We start from the raw sequence: 21,787 nt of genomic DNA, 5'->3' as shown, positions 1-21,787 counted from the left end.
GGGAAGAAAGACAACTGATAGATCTATGTCCTCCACCAATCTGCTAAGGGAAAAAGAGTAAAGCAGACTGGTTTACAACATTGGAAAAGAATTAATCTGACTCATCCAATTACTAAAGGACATTTGTCTCCATAAGCCAGTAGGCAATAGCATTTTTCATGCTGTTGAACACTATTTCCAACTTTTGCTTTCTTTGCCTTGTTAACAAATAGCCTTTTCAGACTTGTTGCTTTTTAACTGTTATTCAACTAAAAAAAAAAAGAAACATGAAATAACCACAGCATCTATGTAGGGTATTTGCTACATAGAATCATAGACTAGTTTGGGTTGGAAGGGGACTGATAGAGGGAAGACACTGAAATCCCCTCAGCCTGGTTCCTGCAGGAAAAGAGGAGAGAAACGCCCCTGACTTGAAGCTGAAAGGTAACGTTCAGACATAAGAGTGGCAAGGGCTGTGGAAACACAGAAAAGATGGAGAAATTAAAGAATGTCACTTATCTGTGGTATGACTATGGAAATACCAATTAGACCTACATAACATTTTGAAGCCAGTGGAGCCCCTTACAACAAAACACTCATTCTTTAGGTATGTCAAGGGTACCTGAATGAACCAATTTGTCTATATGAAATCACATGCCATTAAAATCTCAGAATTGTCATCCAATCACCAGGGAGAAATGACTATTTTCTAAATCAATTCTTAGCAATTTGCAGAAGATATACCAAACTGTAGTTCCACTCTAATGGTCACTTCAATCAAAACGTTAAGATCTTTCATAATCTCAAGGATTTCTCAAGTTATATTAAAAAGGAGAGAGGAGAAGCTGAGGATTTCTCCTGTCCTAGGCTACAGATGAGCGAAGGCTCATCAGGCACGGCAATGTTTTAAATGGGCCACTCAGCTCCCAGTAGCACTGAATTAGGGCAGCTACCCTGTCTACAGCATAAAATAGCACTGCAAGGCTGGTTTTGTGAGTAGGTCCTTCTGCAGGTTTTCAGGCCCACTCAAAAGCTCTGCACAAACACGGAATTTGTTGCTTAAAATTCAGCATTCAACAATTCAAACTCCGGCCTATGTGATTTACCGAAATTGTATGCAGTGAGCTGAGGCTGTTGGAGGGGGCAGCCCAGAACTCCCTTGCTGGTCTCCTGTTCTGCCAACACCATCTGCAACGCACACCGCGAAAGTGCTGAGAAAGAGGTAAACACCTTCTCACATGTGGTCTTCTCTCAGCAAAACAAACATACTGGTTGGCTTCAAACTGCCGATATTGTCAAGTTAATTATCGCTGTCAAGTTAATTATTGCTGCTGTTCTTATTATTTTCCACCCATCATCTCTCCTGTAACGATTCACTAGCTTCCTTGGAGAAAGAAGTTTGTCTGCGGGTAATGATTTCACTGCTTTTCCTGCTATGCCCGCCTCTCAATTGCTATTTTATATTGAATAATCACTTATATGGTAGTTTAATTAGCTAATTATGAACGTGTTTTGGGTATTTTAAGGAGGAAGAATCATTGTTTACTTGCTAGTAATTAAGTGGGTTGAATTTGATTTCAGTGTCAGGAAATTTATGAGTATTATTTTTCTGGGTGAGAGTACCAAATATTAAAAACATAATTATTTGCTTATATCTTGGTACACTGAATGAGGAAGTAAATTTCCATGACTGTAGGCTTTGGGCTTCTGGTGGATTATCATTAGTATAACTGATCTGGATATACTTACTAGGATGTAGAAAGAGCAGTCAAGAAAGGGACATAAGTTACAGACAGAAAGCCTTATTGCATTTTGAAGGCTTTGCAGAATACTCAGTTCACCTGTCTGCCGTCAACACCAGTACAAACGCCTTCCAACTCCTTCCCCCTTCAAGGGTATAGGCAGAAGCAAGCATCTAAACGGGTCTTCTGTGGTCCTTGTGATCTGTATGCAGCAGCTGTATTTGAAAGTCAACATTCATCTTGGAGCCCAAGAGAAACTCTATGTGCAGGAAGGCTCTGCTTGATTCTCTTGACACTAACAAACAAGACAGGTTGCCAGAAAAACAGCAGCAGGCCTGAGTGGAAGGAATTGGCAAGAGCAGTGGAGGCACAGACACTGACACTCAACTCTTACCTTTCAACATCCTCCTGAGAGAGGGAGGCAGTAGCGCATCCGCTGCAATTCCACTCTGCCACAAATGGCAAGCCATCAGATTTCAGCAATCCCAGTAAGATATGTTTTTGAAATGCACAGACTATGAAGCAGGACTAAAGAAAACCGCATGAGCCCGGTCCTGATGTACCTCTGAATATTGCTATTAATTTCCCAGGATCAGGTCCTACTTGTGGCACTCATTTTTCCCTTTCCAATGGAGGACAGCATGGAATGAGACGAATGATGCAGAAACAATACGGTATGAAGACTCTGGCCTCCTCAGACTTTTACTCCATTTCTCAGACTCTCAATCTGAGCGACATACATTACTCAGTCACTCTAGCTTAATTGAGCATGATTTTAAGACCTCCATTTTCCAGCTGCAGGGACAGCAGAGCAAGGCTTCCGTCACCTTCCATCATCTGTACGCCATAGCTCACACCAGGAAAGCACTTAGAAAACAGTGACAGGAGAAGTATTAAGTCTTTGATAATGCAAAACAAGGCACAAAACTTTTAGTGCATTGAGTCAGAGTGAGAGAAACAACACGTTCCTGCCAGTGCACTTCTTGAGAGAGCGCCTAGAAAGAAGAGATGCCTGATATCTTCAGTTCAGTTCCCTCCCAAACGCTTACTTTCATTCCCAACGGTGAGAAAAACCTACAGTTTCCAGTAGCACCTTTTCCAGCTTTGTTAATGGATAAGAAAGAGGATAATTTCTGGGTTTTTTTTAAAAAAAAAAAACCAACAAACCCACCCTGTAATGTGTCCCCCATTTTGTTTCTTTTCAAGCAAATTTTAGGGGAGATTATAAATCAGCTTTTCCACATGCTACTTTGCATATTCTTGTTTACTGCTTGTTGTTCTTTTCAAATGTATTTTTTGTATGCACTCTGTGTCTATTTCAAACTAGTACTTACTATAACTAACAGCCAGTAAATACATAAATCCTGAATTTGCCTTAAAAGGACCTATTAAGAACAGTAGTAGTGTGTTTAGAGTTATTTTTCTTTTATTTATAGTTTCTGAGGCCTTACTGCACATTTTTAAACTTTACTACAAAAACTATACAGGCTAGAATTTTACCATTTTTCAGACCAAAGCTGAGACCAGCTTAACTGCAGAAGATTGGGTTATCGGAAAATAGTCAACTGCTATGAAATTCAAGGTAAAACTGTGAGACTTAGCAAGATATGCAGATTAGACTAAGTGTGCAAGCAACACCTGTCGTAGCCCACCAGATTTCATCCATACCCAATTCCTATTTCGAAAGGTCTCAAAATTTAAATCCATCTTGCAATGTGAAACGAAGGTCATTAGAGATGGGTCCAGCTACACCAGCAGGGGAGTGAGTCCTGGAGTCAAGGACCTGGGCTAAATATAACCTCCTATCAGCTTCATCCCGCCTTAACCTTGAGGCTATTATCAAAGCATTCCAGTGAATTTCAAGTGCCTTGGTACCATGTGAGAAGAAAGTTGCTCTCAGGTATTCATATCACTGTGATTCACAGCTTCACAGTTTATTAATGACATATGTGCTGCGAACTTAGACCTAAAAGCCTTGAATCTCTGCATCCTTACACCACTTTCTCACAAGCATGATTTTTTTTTTTTTTTTTTTTAACTTGGAGTGGAGTTACAAATTGAGAGCAAAGTCCATTCCATGGTTAATTAATACCTTGGCTATACACACATTTTACTATGCAAACACTTCAAAAATCTATTTTATATACATCTTAATAATCTAATTATCAATAATTGGTCTTCCCTCAGTCATACAAACATCTGAACTGTCTAATGAATATTAAAGGTTAATACTTTATCAAACATCTTGAGGCCACATATCATCAAGATCTACAGCACTGTGACAGCTGCTAAAGTATGCAAACTACATACGCGTACATCCAATAATTTGGAGGTATGAAGGGCTGGCCACAGGGCAGGGCCACAAAAGACTGCTGCAAGTGCACAGTTGGAGTTTTTGTTCACAGCTGGGGCAAAACTCTCCAAAAATATAAAAGATTCCTTGGAATCAAATGCTGATACTTGCCTGGTGCAGAGCCCCCCATGTCTGCATTGCATTTTAAGTCATTAACATTACTTATATGTTTGAAAAAATCACTGTGGAGCAGGAGAAACAATATTGTAACTTCTCTCTCAACAGCATATGTATGTGATCAAGAGTTAGGAAGACTGTTGCATTTCATGATATAAACTTGGAAAGTTTCTTATTCTGCCTAATCAATGTAGCCACGATGTCCCTCATGTTTCAGCCCAAATGTTAGAGTCGTCATGATCAAAGATTTGTAGATGTCTCTCAAGTTCAATTTCTTACAAATATTAACACTGGCAGCCAAGGACAGAGAAGTTTCCACAATGCCCCATTAACCATTTTTTTTTTCAGCCTCAAAACCACAAGAGAATGTGCTGCCGAGCACAGAGGCCCCACAAATGCTATATATAAAACTTCCATTTCTGTTCCTATTGTTGACAAAGAGCAGGGGAAAATGAGGGAGCAAGGGGAGGTGGAATGCCTTCAGAGATGAACAGACAAAAGATCTTTCCCATTTTTTCATCTCTAGCCTTGAAGGAACCCCATTTTTTTTTCACTTGATGGTTAAAACCACAGACATACACTTCTTATCTTGGCAGAAGCAAAGCTACTGACAGCATAAAAAGCAAAGTCAGAAAAATGTTAACGGTTGCAGATGAAGAAATAGGATGGATATCTACAGAATATTCTCCCCTGCAATGTCCAGTCTACTTTTAGTATGCTTGTATTATACAGATGAGTCTTCCACTATTTCTCTTCGAACCTCATAGAACGTTTCCTACTACTTGAGTAACCATTTTATTTGTCAAATATTTCTAGTTTTTACTCCACTTCCTTCCTCCAAACGAGTTTCCAAACCCAAGGAGTTCTCTTTTTAGTCTTTTGGGGAAAAAGCACTAACCAAATGCTTCAGAAGCGTGGCATTTTTTTTCTGTGCTAAGAAATCAATCCTTTTTTTATTCAATGCTTGGTAGCAAAAAGAAGTCTATCAAAATAGGATCAGAGATTTTTTTTAAACCGGGGCGGGAAAGGGAGGACAGATGCATCCCAAGAGTATGCAAAACAGAAATGAGATTGAAAAGTGAATTAGGCTCAAATAAAGTCACCTTGATTCAAATTACACAATCACATTTTGCAGTAGCATTAGAGATGTGGCCCTGTGATGTCTAACTAGAAGTTATCATTCCCTTACTAGCACAGCATGCTTCCCGGCAAAATAAGCCTATAACCAGAAATTGATATTATATTGAATGTATTAACATCCCCAAATTAGTCTCCATATAGGCAAACTGCAACCCACAGAGCACTAGTAACTACATAGGCCAGCTCAAGTCCTATCCAGCCTGATTGGTTACAGCAAACAGTGTGGCTGACCCCAGGCTGCTCAGAGAGGCAGCCCACCTCTGGGAGAGGAGAGAGAACATCATTTCAAGGGAAGACTTCAGCTCTGCCAAAGCAGAGGGGCTGTAGGATTGCATCTTGGCTCAAGGTTCATCAGCTGGTGTAAGAATTATATCAGTGTCAAGATAAGCAAGACCACAAACACAAGTGGTTTTGCTGCTGCAGCTTGAGGAAGCTAAGCACGCTCCAGCCATGGGGCTGTGATCAAGACAGGACGGAAGAGCAACCTGGATCCAGCACAGGCAGCTTGATCATCACTGGGCTATAACTAAACCATGACACACCACCCTTCAGTCTTCTGGTCCCTGGTTGTCCACATCAGAGCATGCCACAAGCACGCTCTCAGTCCTCGAAACTGGATTTCCTTCCCAGGGAAAGACCGCATGCCTCTAGGCATAGGGTTTGGAAGCAGCCAGGGAATACATTTAGACACAAACAGTGCAAAACACACTTGGACCTCACTGTCTGTTTACAGCTGGAGTGAACACAAAGACGGATGTGCATTAAGCAATGCCCTGGGACTGGGATTCTGCCCAGTGCACTTCCCTTCTCCCTCCCATTCCCAAAAGAACAAGAGTCCTTCGGATCAAGGCTTTACTGTGCAGTCTGGAGTGAATGTTACGTTAAAAAGTACTTCTCTGTACTTTTGCACGCTAAGAACTTGTTATTTGGGGTTATTCCTAAGTGGAAAATGCATGAAGCTGCAAAGCCTGCTATGTACAAGGTACAAAGTTTTTTTTTTTATGTACAGATGAAAAGAGTAGTTTATAGATAAATGCATCAACCTTTTCCTTCTGAAGCCAATCCTTCCTCTTCAAAGACTGCAGGAGCCTGGGCCTGGAGGATACAAATGGCACTCTCTGGGGTGGGCAACAGAAGCATTTCAAATTTTTAATCAGTCTCAGGTACACATACCTCACAGCTTGTACAAAATAGGACAGAAGATACTCAGCCCATAAAAGGTCATCTTTTCCATGCAGCCGTCTATCATAAAGTTATATTAAATCAGTTTAATTTGGGACCTGAAAATCATGATGTTAGAGAAAGCCATACAGCTAACCACAGTGATCAGGGGACTGCTACTGCTGGATTGGAAGGAGATTTAAAAGGGGCAGGGCTTGGTTATTCGGTTTGTCTTTAGCCTCCCCGAACTGTTCTGGACACTCAGCCATCAAAGCAAGCAAAAAGTTGGATTTAAAGCCATTATGGCTTCCAGATGGGGGCAAAAATGAACCAGAGAAGATCACTATGTGTCATTTGCACATTAAACAGAGAATACTTGCAGTGACACGAAATTTGGTGCATTGGTTAAAGGAGTGTGGTTTCCCATGACAAGCTAAGGCATCTTGTACATGACTCTGAAAAAGGGTTTTGCCTTGGGCTTAAAGCTTACTTTGTTTTCAGCTGAAACACTGCTCATGTTTTTTTCAAGGTTAAAAGAAAAGACTCTGTGGAGTCTCATATGTGAGGTCTCACTTAACCTAAGGACTGCCAGGGAGGCTGGAAACTGCTGGTCTCCTGCTCTGTGGTCACATTTTCTGAAATGCCTTCCACACAAGTAAGCATCCACATTAACTGTCTCACCAACTTCAGTAGGTCGTTTGGTGGCATTCACTGGCAAAAATTGTGTGCTGGGAGATCTGGAGCCTCTGGACTGACTCTCTGGGGCTGTTGCAGCTGATGTGCTCACTCCCCAAGGTGGCCTGTCTACATAGACTTGTCTCTTCTCTCTACAACACCACATATGCACACTCATACCAACATTTTCTTAATAGGCAGCTGACAGGCAGGAAGATTATTTCTGCTAACTTGGCTTATCATCACAGCTCCCAATGACATAAAGTGACCCACATGGATAGCACGTTCATCTGTGACCTTCACCTACGTCAGCAGGAGGAAGAACAAAATAACCAAGTGCAAGGACAGCAAAATGCGATGTGCGGAGTGTCTAACTTTAGACCAAAAAGGTGCAGCCTGGAGGGAGGGAGCTCAGGTGATCTAAACAAAGCAGTACAAAGCAGAGACAACCTGGACTTCCCTCTGGCTCATTGCTAACGCAGCGAGTGCCAGCAGTTTAATCCTGGGAAAGCTCCAAGCCTGGCCTCACAACAAGAGATACCAGATCCCAGCAGCTGCGCTGGCAGAACACGCTGGCACGCTGTTCTCCTTTTGCTGTCCCAAGGTGGCTGGGTAAAAGCAGTCAATCTTGTAACAGAGGGAATTTTCTCAGGACTGTTCAAACAGATCTAGGACATTTCACAAGCCAAGTTGTTTAACTCCCCACTTGCCTCATCTGAAGCCAGCGTGTGACCTTCTCCTCTCTCCCATTAATCTGAGACATCTTGGCCATGTCTGGATGCTGGAAGGTTTCAGATCAGCCTTTAAATAGTAGAGACCAGGCAGCTGCTTGACCCAAGTTAGGTGCACTTTGCAAAGCATCAGTTATCCCCTCCTTCCCAAATCCTGACTGGCATGATGTGAAACCAGCTGGTACAGGGACAAAAGTATCTTATGAGGTAGCACATAGGGAAAATCAAGTTCTTTTTTTAACTACAGCTTTGAGATAGTCTCATTGGTCTGCTTCTTTTTTGCTCGCTCTTACCTTACAAAAGGCCCCCTTTCTGTCCTTCCCACAATATCGCGCCCCTATCATTACAATATCCTTCTCTGTAGCTTCAGCCAGCTGGAAGAGCTCTCCAATATCTCCCTATTTTATTGACTCCTTGCAACTCACAGCTCAATGCAATATGTGCATGAAACAGCAAAAGTTGGGCACAATGCAAAAATGGTGTATAAACACATAATTAGAGAAACTGGCTTGCCAGTGCAGAAACAGCAGATGAAGACAATTTCTTTCTATCATGGAACTTAAGCAAATGGGGCAGCTGCCAGCCAAATGCAAGCCGGGGAAGTATGGCTCTTTCCACCAGTGGGAACTCAGCAGGGGTTAAAAGTTCAACAGGAGAGGACACTAACTTGCACTAGATAAATCTCTTAGGATTGCAGTAACAGGAGCAATAATATAAAATTAGAGATATCAGCAGGTGAAAAATTTACTCAGAAAAACCACAGGCCGGCAAAAAATAAGACAAAGGCATTCTGGTTCCCAGCTGAGGACAGCTAACTGGGTCAGAGCCATATAAAGATATTCCTTACGTGGCTATCTTATCTGCCTTCACTTGTGAAAGAATTTGTGCATTACTGGTATTAATGGAAGACAAAGATATGCTAAGAAATAGTTTCCTCCATGTCCCAAAATTTATCATCATAGTATAAGATCTTTTTGCTTATCTAATTTATTTTTACAACAGTTTTCCTAGGTCAAAAATTTAGTGATATTTGTCCTATACAGAGATATAAAGAACTAATGTTAACAGTGAGTTTCACTGACTGTTCTTGTGAGGACATTTAATGAAGAAAATGAGGGATTACAAAGTAAGACAAATCTTTGTTCATTTGCAGGAGATAGATCTTGCGAAAAACCCCCTGTCCCACTTGGGTGAAACAGAATAAAATATCTACTGGAATAGATACATATCTATAGGAATATTAAAGGGGGGAGAAAAGAATGTATAATTATGTTCTGCAATGTGAGAATTTAAAGAGTAAGTTTTTGTCAAAATTACAACAAAAAAAAATTCAAACAATTACAGAGCATGAGAAAGTAAAACTTCCAATATCTGAAGTTATCTCTTATTGATTTCTGGAAAAGGTAGAAAAATGGACCAAGAAATCTCATATTCAAGCTGTCCTACTTTGGTAAGGGAACTTTTGACTTGCTTTTTGCGAGCAACATGTTTCCATAGTTTCAGAATGTGTTTTTGGAAGAAATCTATTGGTCTGGGGAAAAACATGGAGAATGAGTCAAAGTCAAAAATGGGTAGTGAAGAATACCTACAGCTTAGGAGAGCCCACATCTTAGTGCCTCATTAATTGTCTCCAGATCAGAAAAATGCAGAACTACCAGAATCAGTATTTCCTTCCTTTTACCTGTCTCCCATCTAGAGATCATAACACTGACTCTCTGCAAGGCTTCAGTCTTGTCTCCATGATAAAAAAGGATCAAGCTGAAAGAAGAAAATGGTATAAGGCAAGTAATTACTTGGGAGGACAAAAGATCCTCTCCATGTTGAAGAGTGGATGGCACGAGAAGGGAAGAAATGAGCTGTGGGCCCCTGCACAGAAGGAAGGAAGGCCTGGAACCCTGATACAGAGAGACTAAAGGAACAACCTGGCCTCTGAGGGAAACCAGGGGTACAAAAATACAGACATAGGAAGAAAGAGTGCAGAAAGATGCACAGATCCCATGGCAAGAAGGGAATGAAGTCACAGAACTGAAAAGAGATGGGCAAGTAGCACAGGTTGATCAGCAAGGCAGGAAAACACATGAATGCAGTAAACCCTTTGAGTGTGCAATGCACTTACGCACCTATACAGGACAAGCTGTGTAGCTACACTAAGTTACTCTGCTTTGTTCTTCATGGCAACAAACTGGAACAGATCAAAACAGGAAGTCTAAAATAAAAGAGGAAACAACAATCACAAGGACAAGGACTGCATCTCAGCAGGGAACAACAGGCAACATGCGGCAAGGAGAACTCAAGGAGGGAGGTATCTCCCGACCAAGTAGCGAGAGGCCAGTACAGTGGTCTGTGTTGCAGTTTTCTCTACCATCTAGTTCCCCAAGAGGAATACGTAAGCCTGGCAACATGCAGATGGAGAAGTTCCTCTATGCGTAAGAGGTCTGGAACTGCAACGACTCCCAGCAAAAGCAGCAGGTATAAAAGGTGTGGAAAAGTCCTTTGTACCTCCCTGTGTGCATCTTCAAAGGCCAAAGAGATGCTGAGCTTTCTTACCAGAGTGTATATTCTGTTCTGCAGGGAAGTCAACAGTTTAACACAAACTAAGACACAACATCCTTTCCTCTTGCTGTCATACAGATTACTTTCCCTTTTATTGGTGATCACACTCCTGCAACAAATAGAACAGCTTATATACACGACTAGTATTAAGAAATATATTTAATGTACTCTAACTCCCTGTTATGAAATTTAGTGTCCAGGGGAAGAGACTGCACTTTGTGACCAGACACTTCTTTGCAGACCACATGAAACAGAAAACTAGGGTTTGCAGACCACAGTCAGTCAGCTCTAATCTACAGAATAATGGAACAACTTTTTCAGCTGTGCTAGTTTCTAAAGAATAAAGACTGCCAGAAAAACCTGAGTATCTCTTACGGAATTGTAAAATTAACGGCTGTAGGGAATATAGCATACATGATGTATCTGAATTACAAGCATTTGACAGAGCATCTCAGGAAATATTACTCACAAAATTAATTCCCTTTATTCTCAATGGGAACAAAATCATCCAAAGCAAAAACAGACTGAATGGCAGTAAACAAAATCCAGTTTTTGGCACTACATCAAGTTTGCACACATAGCTTACTGGAATTTTACAGGAAAATATGTTAGCCCACTATTTGCCTAACGTCATCATCATTGTTCCAGAAAAAAATAAAGCGTCCATTAATAAAGAATGACATAGTTATAAACTAAAAAATGGTGGAACACATTAGTCAGATCAGAAACTAGAAAAAAGAGAAGAAAGGTAGCTTTAAAGGCTGGAACCACAACTGGAAAACATGAGACTGAAATGAGGTCTGTACAGAGGCATTAGCCACTGTCACAGACTGACTGAGGATCACATCTGGCGGATTGCAACAGCGCAAAAATGTCACTGCCAGGCTCTCGTCCACACACCTTGCAAGAACCTCAGTGTCCCTCTAATAACCTTGAAAAATAGCTTCAGGGCTCAAGACCTGCAAAGTAACGCCTGCATACCTGAGGATAAGGCAGGGATGTCCTAAGGATTTTGGTGACCTTAGTTCTGACACAACTATGATTAAACATACCTACAACTCCAGACAGACACGTGCAGACAGCAAGTCTGAATACCTTCACACAGCATGTGACAGAGTTCAGATGAGCCTCCACACTAAATTCAACACACCAGATTTGCTCTGCACGCACAATTTCTTTGCACAGGTACATTAGCAGCCTTTGCAATCTGTGAGTGCTGGTTTCCCCAGAAATAGAGGAAAAATTATGTCGAGTCCCTTATTACACAAGATATTCTATATATACGGGCAATCCTGTAATAAACAGGATATCTGGGAATTCCTGCATTGGTTCACGGATCTTTTGACCTTCTCACAAGCCCATGCATTAAGATGGTTTTGCATTTGGGGCCAGCACATCAGGGAACAGGGAGACTCAGTCCCTAATTCTAGAACACGCAGGGATATTTCATTCACTTTGAGACATCTCATTAACTAAAACAAAAATCTAGCTAAAGCAGAAGCAGAGGAGAAACAAGAACATCGGGGGCTGATTTAAATGGAGACACTAAGCAAATCAAATACATAGACCTTGGCTCGAAGACAATGAAGAAAAAGACTATAACAAGAAATGACAAATACTTCAAGGCTGTAAACACCAAGCAAGGAGAGGAATTTGGGGTTGTGCAAGAAGTAGTAAACCTATGAGTAATGACATTAAATTAAGAAAAGATAAACTTGCATTGAAACATCAATTTGTCTTTACAAGTAGTTCTAGTATGATATCAAGCAGTCTTCCAACAGAAAGTTCAGAAGATCCATTGCTTTGGGTATTTAGGATGATTTTGGACAAATAATTGAAAGTGCTTTGTAGGAAAAATATTCCATAGTAAGAGCCAGAGAAGCTGCATGATTTAGTAAGTTTATTTCTTACTGTGACTTCTCTGCATATCTATTTTGAAGCCAAACGTTAGAATGAGATTTTCTAGCTCACAAAGACGGTGAAAGTTAATTTGTCTTCTCTTGCTAAAGAGGTCCTACAAATTCTCAAAGTATTATACATTGCTTATTGGATACTGTTTGACATCATTGCATGCGTACTCAGTGTAACCAACTTAAAAGGAAAGACTAAGAAAAAGCTAAACATGCAAACCTTGGCAAAGAGACAATGAAGAAGGAGAACTCAACAGATATATCTGTTTCATATCCATAGGGAATCAGAGACAAAAACACACTCAAGCGATGACAGCTTAAATTATTTCCTCAGAGTCCAGAACTAGACAATGGTGAAGACAAGAATTGATCCCAGGGGTGTCCAGGGGTATCTCAAGAAGCTGGGCACTCTGGATTCCCTTCTTAAATCAATGGGACATCATGTCATGACTAGAAGCTCATTCCCTCTAAAAGAAATGTTATTTTAGGTAAATCTAAGAGGTACTGAGAAGGAAGCTAGCAATCACAGAAAATGAAAGATATGTTCAGCTCTGAACTAGTCTCATGGTGGAACGGAAACATCTAGCTGTATTAACGCAATGTGACAATGAAGTACAAACATTTTTGTATTAAAAGTAATAACAGCACCTTTCAAATTAAAGGGCCCTTGTGGCCCAAAGGGTCAAAAGTAAAAGAATTGTACCTGAATCCATGAAGCACGTTCTCACTCAGGTATTGAAAATATTTGGGTGAGTTTTTACACCTGCTGGAGAATTGAACAGAGACTTTTCTGAACTTAAATGAGGTCATTTCTGCTTTGTACTAGTGAAAACAGACTCAGTGTAGCTAAAAAGCACTTCCCAAACCTTACTCTCGTAGAGAAGAGATACCATGCTTGCATGTGCAGCTGAACATCAACCATGTCCCATACTGCTAAAGGTTCTACTGCCAGCATCGGCAACAGCTGGAGATAATCCAGGCAGCTGGACTTGGAAATCTTCTTTAAAAGCCTAATGATTAATCAAATCTGGTTGTACAGTATTAGTACTGTCAGGGGTCACAGGCAGGCTGATGAGTCCAATCCTCAGAAATTAATTCAAGTCCTTCTAAAGGGATGAAGCAATTGCATCAACCAATGGAAACAGAAAGCATCAGCTAGAAGTCACCGCTCACTGACGGAAATGAAGGGCAGCAGCTGCATCCCACTGGATCACTTCGTAGTTGCCTGCAGCCCTCATGCAGTGTTTAAGCCTCCAGGGTAAACGTGATGCTGTGCAAGTACGACTGCTGGACGCTACTGAAGCTACGGCAGCTTAAGGCAGCAGAAAATTCATGCAGAATCCTAAGGAAAGGGGGGCCAGGATAAACAAGATCCAATTGTAATCTCACCTAGGCGATAAAACGCAGTGCTTGTGTCTCTAACAGCAAAGTGGTGCTGTGCTTATATTGCTGGTGGGTACCTGGCACTGTGACCATACGACTGCCGGCTCACAGCGTGGCATGCGCATCTCCACAAGTTGAGGCTTTCTGCGACAGTTTCTCCAGTCAAAACACCAGCGTGGGGGGAGTGCCTCTCCTCCACAACTGAGAGATGGGATCGCACTGCTGTCTCACAGGCAGACATAACTCCCTGGCCCTCCTGTCCAGGCACGAGACTAAGATTACAGGTTAAAGTGCAGTCACACCAGCTGTTGGCCAAATGATGCTGCAGTTTCCCCAGAGCCCATCCTCACAGAGCTCTCTCTGCTTTGAGAAATGAGATCTCCCAGGGAAAAAAGCTCTGGCCTTGAGCTTAAAGGTTTTCTGGTCTCTGCAAAAACCAACCTTTTTCTTTTGATTTAGCACTTTTTACACGGAAGCTGGAAGGATGGCGGGTGGAGGGAGCATGATTGTTTACATGCATTGCGTAAAAGAAACAAACAGAAAAAGAAGCATCCGAGCTGTTGAAGTCACTAACACACCAGAGCCCAGGGCTGGGAATGGGTGTGCCACACAGCTTGCCAGCTCCTTTTTGATTCCTCCTCATCTTGTGCTCATCCTCAGTCTCCCCTCCACAGCATGCGCATTCATATGTATTCTTTACAACGCCACGGGGCCAGGCAGCTGCCGCGCTGAGCCTGTAGGACAGGCTACATCCCTGCTTTTATTCCATACAGCTACTCCAAAGTGAACATACTGAAAACACATAGCCAGAGGAACACGCTGAAGATGTGCAGCCACAGGAACCTCTGCCTCCAGTGCAGACCTTGACTGGCACAGCCAAATTTCAGCACTGCAGGCAGGAGGAGGAAAATGCAAAATACCACTTTTCATTTGACAGTTGTACCAACTAAATGCAACAGCCTTTTTAATGAAAAAGCTGAAAAAGGCTCAAGGCCAAGCCTTGGCCAAAACATGAATCATCATAAAACTACACTTGCAAAGATCCCCATATAAGGAAATTTCAATAATCATCCCAAGCCCCCTGCACGTTCAGATACCCTTTAGCTAAAGAGCTGAGCGTATGGTGTGGGTATTCATACGCACACATGTGCTCATTCCTGGAAAGTAATAAGAGGAAAAAAAAAAATCTGAGAAGAATGTAAGAATAATATTGGGCAGTAGTGCTGGAGCAGCAAATCTATAATACCACTCCATTCAAACAGAGAAGTCATCTACTGGTCTTGAAAAAAAAAAATCTGCAAAAGTAAAGATCATACCCACCAGGCTTCTTTGTAATTGCGCTGTACTACTAAGAGCAGTACTATTTCAGCTGCCCTGAACCCCCCCCCCGCCTTTCCCCCGCATTGGAGAAAGACTACAGCTTTGCTGTAGAAAGACTATAGCTCTGCAGAGCCATAATGCAGTAGGTGACAGCACTGTGCACACAGACAGACTGAACACAGACACCGTTCCGTTTCTGACCGCTTTATTCCGAAAAGAAGATCCCCTTATAAGGAGATCTAAGACTTTCCCTTTGGGGCTCAGGCAGTGGGTGGCTGTGGAGGGATTACACACACACAGGCTCACTCTTGCAGTTCAACATTTTAACCCCTTTCTTGGCGATGTGGATTTGAAACTGCTCTGCTATTCAGGTTCCTGGGGTGGAGGATGCAGGGGAGGGAAGCGAGCGAGGAAGGGGTGGCTGCTGGGGACACCTCACAGGAAGCCTTGGGCTTCTGCCTGCTGGAGGACCAGGCTGCCCTAACCTTGTTTATGGTAAGAGAGGGCACATTTGACACGGACACCTCATGCACCCTCCACCATGTAAAACAGCCTGTGTGCTTGGCTAGGTACTCAGAAGAGCCCCAGCACTACAGTGTTTGACTCATATCCTAAACAAAAGGCAGACAGAAGGAAGAGGTACAGAGACGCAGTTGATTCAATACAAACAGCTATTATTGGAAGATGATTTCATTAATTAAATTATCCCAATTGCAACTTAGCTCGTGGGCATGTGAGGAGCCCAAAGTAATCGGTTAAAGCTGAAGTGATTTTTTCTTTTTTTTTTTTTTGTTTTGTTCTGTAATTTAGCTACTTGGAAGGTCTCAGTCTCCCAACAGTTTCCAGTCACACACATGCATATAGAGCTCACTATGCAGTGCAGGGGCTAATTTCAGCACACAAACTGAAGGTGTCTCCCATAGTCCAAAGTGCCTTTCCGATGGAAAGATGACAGCATGGATGGAAAAGGGAGGACAATCACATCAACAAAGTTTGGGAAGGGGGAGGGCCTGAAGAGAAGGTGACATTGATAGGAAGTGAAAAGAAGATAAATTCAGAAAAAGAGGATAATTAAGGGAAAACTAAGAAGGGAGGGCAAAGTATAAAAGGAAGGGGTACAAAGAATAAAAGAAGAGGACAAAGAAAGCCATTTAGGAAGGAAGGAAATACAGAATTCAAAACACACAGGCAATGCAGATATATTAAAAATTTCTAAATAAAAACACATATGTTTTAAGGATGGGTTTCAGTTTTCTGAACAGAGACATTTTGAAAAACTTGAATTTTCTGAGGCATCCACGTTGGGTTTGCAGATCTCACAGAGAACCTAATGGAGAGCCAAGCTGTCCTGGAGGCCAGGCAGGATACTCTGGGTACCTAAAATGGCCCAACATGCCCAAGCTTAGGCAGCTGAATTGCACTCTAAATGTCAAAGACTAAAAGGTAGAGCCAGATATTCAATGAGAAAAGGAGAGAATGGAATGATAGGGAACAGTGGCAAAGTCAAATCTTCTAATTCTCCTACAGTCTTGTGAGATAAAAAAGCCTGAACTGTGTGGAACTGTACAAAGATGGGCAATCCATCAAAGGTTGGCTCAGAAAGATAAGAGTCACTGAAAACAAGAAAAGATACTTGGATCAATTAGCTACCGCATGAGGTTGGGTGCATTATAAAAATGTCAGCTCGAATCAGGAGCAGCCATCACATTTTAAATATAGGTTTGTGTTGCTTGTAATAGGAGTAATACTTGAGAGCAACAAGGAGAGCTTAGAAAAGAAAAGACAGCATAAAAATATGGCAACCATATCAAGTTGCAGTTCAATGAAAGATCTCCCTAGCCCTTTATCCTTTATCTCACAGTGGCCAACAGCAGCTGCTCAGCCAAGAGTCCAGGATGAGGACAGGCCTCCAGTGGTACTTCTGCAGAGCCCTTCTTGTAGCACTCCAGTCTTAGCTGGGGGACTTTCTGAGCCAGAAGTAGTATCTTTGCACCTCATGGCCTTTGGTGGCTTTCTGTTCTGTGAAGGATATGGCTCTCTTCTTGAACCTCTGTGAACTCTCAATATCCACAACACCCTGCATGAAGGAGCTCCACAGATGAATCCCAGGGCACATTAAGAGTAAAGTTCTTTTGACTGCTTTCAACCTGCCCTATCACTTGCTAGTTTCAAATAATCCTTCATCTTCTGCAATTTATGCATAGGAAAAGAAGGTGGATAGGTTTTTGCTTATATCCCCACCTGGTGCCAGTTGTGATTTTAAAAACAAAGCACAATAATTCCATGGAGTAACTCTGGTGCTTATCCTACACATGCTTCTCTGAATGAGAAAGCTAGCTTATCCGTTTCTTCTGTACAGTCATTATTGTACATTGTTAAAAAGACAGAAGGTAGTCAGAAAAAAAAAAGTCACACTTGATTAAGCAAGCTGGAGGAAGGCAATCTAAATGTATTTTCTTACTCCTTCCCCTTCTTCAGTGGACTGATCCTTTCTGTCAACAACAAACTTCATTGAGCAGCTTCACACCAATTTTACGTCCTTCACTAATGCAACCCATTTCAAAATGGCTTTTTCAGGCTCACTGTAATGCAATACACTGTCTGTGGTACCTTCATGCTCTTGTCCCCAGCAGCTGTCTCGAACAGCGGATAAGGGAACAGCTACTACTGGCACTGCCAGGGAAAAGAGATCTTCCTTAGCTCCAGCATTCACATCTGCCTTTTCCCTGCTGTGGGAGAAAAGTTATTTCCCTACATCTTGAGCGGGAAGGGAAAAGTAAGATTTATCATTAACTGAGCCTGCCCCCTGCACTGATTCATTTGCTGTCTGGACATTCCTGGAGGAAACACAAAGGGCAACCTTCTTGCCTGTCACCACATCAACATATACACATTCCCAGCTCCACACAGCAGTGCTCTCCCCTTATTTGGCGTGGATGGCACTTTGGGGGCGAATCATACCAGGTGTTTGTCTTTTCTGTGCATCCCTTCTCAGAGAACCACAGAGCAGGAATATTGCATTTCCTGCAGGAATAGAAGAGCAGAGGCTAAGATGGGACATGCAAACGTGAATTGGGAAGAACCGATAGATCACGGGAGGAGAGGAAAAAGAGCAGAAGGAGACTGAAGAAAAGGAGGGAAGTGGAGAGAACAGAGAGGGTGGTTGCTCATGGGATGCAGCACAGTGAGCATTTGTAATTGGGCCAGCTGTACAAGAAGGCAAATGACAGCCTGTTTTTACTCTGTATTTTTGAACTTATGTAACCTTAGCACGCTCCCTTATTACAATACATTTTATTGCTAATCATTTCCATCTGCAAAACATTCTCTTACAGAGACAAACTGTATGCAGCATACTGGAGCTGAAGTTACAGCCACTGATTTGGTAACTGAATCTGGATTTTCTTGGGATTAGACCAGTTGATCGTTTTGTTTTTTTTTCTACTACTACTAAGAAGAGAAAATCATAACTTTTAAATTGCTTTAAAAACATCCATCAAGAGTATTTTTAATGCCTGTATTCAAAGGTTTGGAGAAGTATAGTAGGAGATAATTTTTAATGCTTTTAGACTAAGGCTGGGTGTGAACATGCAGCAATATAAACAGCCTAAGAGTTATAAAATAATACAAAATAATATTGTTGTTATGCACAAATACATATGTGCATAAAGGACAAACCTCCCCAGAAGACACGGATATATCTTTAGTCAGCTACTGCTAGCAATATAAACAAAAACCAAACTAACATCAAACACTCTGTGGGAGACCTTTTAAAATTATTACATATGCATGTAATAACCATGTGGGCATAAAGTCTAGATTTTGACTGCACCAAAGTCAAGAAACATGGTTGTGGGAAGATGCGGCTTATTGGCTTCCTGTAAAGCTGCTGACCTTTATGAAGGTATAAATCAAGCTGAAATGCCCAACATATTTGTTGAAGATATGAGTGATGAAGAAAAGTACATGAAGATACACTTTTACCATTGAAACTACTCACATTTGAACCTGTTTTGTTGGGGCTAAAATAGCACATTCAGTTCCACAGACATTATTGTTAGGCCCCCAGATGTCCCATCTGCACTTATATCTGCTTGCTCAAAGCATTCCTCATTTGAAATAGCTGTGACAAGAATAAAAAAACCGAACCTACAACACATGACATGTGACTATAGGTTGGTGTTTTACTCCAAGAAGAGTAAGAATATAAAGGAGTCTCCTCATTCTAAGGCAGTCTTCCTACACAGCTCTCCTGGGCAATGTGTATTTCTATACATTGCACCAGCCCAACTTACATCAGCTTTGAATGTTATTTTGGTAGTAAACCATGTCACAGCTCTCCCTGGAAATGTATTTTGGCCTAAGTGGCACCTGTTCATATCCTGATGGGTGATAAACTGCTATGTGCCATTTTTAAGAGTGCCAACACACAGAGCCAAACTTACCTAGAAGTATTAAAAAAAAAAAAACCAAACCACACCCCAAACAAACCACATTTTCCACTCAGTTGCCTGCAGAATCCATGAACTCTCACAGCAGCTTCTGCAGCATAACTCTCAAAACCACACTTCAGCTGTGAGTGAATGCAGCTGGCTACCCAAATTGCAGATTACCTCCTTTTGCACCAATATAAAGAGGCGGGCAATGGCTGTAGATGTGAGCTGGCCCAGCAACTGAAAGAAGCATTTTCTCTTGTGGGAATATGCAGTTGCTATGTGAGAGGAGGAGGCAAGCAGCTCCCTTAAGATAGGGAAGGAGGCTGCAACCTGCAGCTGGGTCCTAAAACTAAGCCCCAGGTCTTGATGCTTTGGTGGCTAGACCACTTCTAGCCACAGCAGGAAACCTGCCTAATTAAGGACCACAACAGAAATCTTGTTCAAGTCTACCTACCACCTCAGGTAGAAAATAGAAAAAGAAATATCCCTGACCTGATTATGAGGTCCCTAAGCACTTCGAAAATTAACTTGACATTAACAAAGCTGTAGGTGATCAGGTCTTCAGTAACAGCAGTCATTTGCAGAGAGGCTCACTCCGTACCTCAGACTAGCTGGACTAGCAAAGTGCTTGAAAAAAAAACTGCCTAAATGTGAAATGCAGTAAAAAATAATAATAAAAATATCAGATGAGTCTGAATGAAATATTTTTGTTAAAATGCAACAGAGAAGGACATCTGTTTGCATCCTGAGAATAAATTGCATTCTTCTATATCTTAAGCACTAGCAGTAAAACTGTAATCAAGGTCTAGTTGTGTCTCAGAACAATACATTTTACTTGAACCAAGAAGAGGCCAGCTTGGCTCTCAGATCATATTTTCAGAACCGGTTGTTGTGTCAGAAACAAACACACACGTTTCTCCACTCAAATCAGAAGGTCTGATCTTGAGTAGGAACTGTATAGAAGCCACACAACACAACTTTTAATCCTTTTCATTTTATAACCAAATACTACCCAATGCTGTTCCTCTTCAAAATACAGTACAAAGCATCAGCAGAACAGGGACTGAATATTAGTTACTGGGAACCAGTAATTCCTAACAACTTTGGAGGAATTGCTACTGGCATGTAAAGGCTCCAAGTCAGTTCTCAAATCTAAGGAACGTGTACAAAAACGGTGCCAGAAGAAGGCAGCAACAGTATACTAACAACATAACTTGAATCCCTTCAGTTTTCCCATTGGGGTTTCAGTTGCAACCTGCAGCAGAGATAGAGTTGGAAAACAGCTCCCCAAGAACCCAAGCTCTTTTCTTAAATGATAGCGTATGTTAAAGCTGGTGCACAGAACTATTAATTAGTGATGGAGGGGCTGAAATCAAGAACAGGAACTGATTTTCACACTTGGATCAGCCCCTCTCATCAAGTAGCCAAGGCAAATATTGCCTCTGCTCTGTTCTTGCATGCACACCACTTCTGCTCCAGGACTTGCTTCTCTCCAGGAGCCAGGGAGGTATAGAGCCCACCTGCTGTGGCTGACACTGCAATACTCAAGGCTACTTAATACAAAGGATAACAGAGAAAAAGATTTTCAATACAACCTCCTAAGCAGAAACAAAAAGAGCCAGAAATCTGGAGTAAGTAAATTCTTACTAAGCTTTCAGAGACAGAAGATGTAAACTCAAGTTAGAGATGACACAATCTTAACGAGGTATCCAAGATCAGATTTCCTAACAGCCTCCAGAAAATCCACTTTTTCTACTCTCTGCAAATGCTCTCAGTTCATGTGTGCAGAAATTGTCACTTGTTTACACCTACCTAATATTTGGAGAGACAGTTACAGCCTCTTCATGTGCAAATGTGCACTTGTATGCATTCATGCATGGCTCTGCAAGCGTGTTCATCCACTGACACTCTGCATAGTTTTGGCAACTCTGACTTCAAAAAGTCAGTGCCAAAAGCAAAAAAAAATGAACGTGAATTGAAAGGTCCAGATTTAAATATATCTTTATTTTATGTCCTGGCTTGTCTAAATTTGGGAGGTAATTATATATTAAAAAGGAAAAGAATTAACTGCTAACAATGTATCCAGAACTCCACTAGTACACAGATTTTTAAAGCCATGAATCTGATGGTGATTTATGTCCACTCTAAACTTAATGTTTACAATTGTAAGTAATTCCTCTTTTCACGAAGGAAAAAGGCACACTAGAATGAGAAATGTGAAAGAAATCTTTATGTCTGCTCTGTAAGTAGCACACCCATTTCAATTCATTTGCTCTCATGTGGCAAT

The 21,787-nt window shown here is 41.6% G+C and overlaps 1 protein-coding gene across 1 annotated transcript in view; it reads right to left on the bottom strand.

Moving 5' to 3' along the window:
• The window catches only part of CACNA1C (calcium voltage-gated channel subunit alpha1 C), a 446,904-nt gene that overhangs the window by 227,497 nt on the left and 197,620 nt on the right, over positions 1-21,787 (bottom strand). The gene's annotated exons all lie outside the window — the stretch shown is intronic.

The sequence above is a fragment of the Chlamydotis macqueenii genome, chromosome 1 (genome assembly GCF_036417535.1).
Source record: "Chlamydotis macqueenii isolate bChlMac1 chromosome 1, bChlMac1.mat, whole genome shotgun sequence".
Classification (NCBI taxonomy): domain Eukaryota; kingdom Metazoa; phylum Chordata; class Aves; order Otidiformes; family Otididae; genus Chlamydotis; species Chlamydotis macqueenii.
The sequence above is the reverse complement of the archived record's forward strand: the minus strand, read 5'-3'. Positions and strand labels throughout refer to the sequence as shown.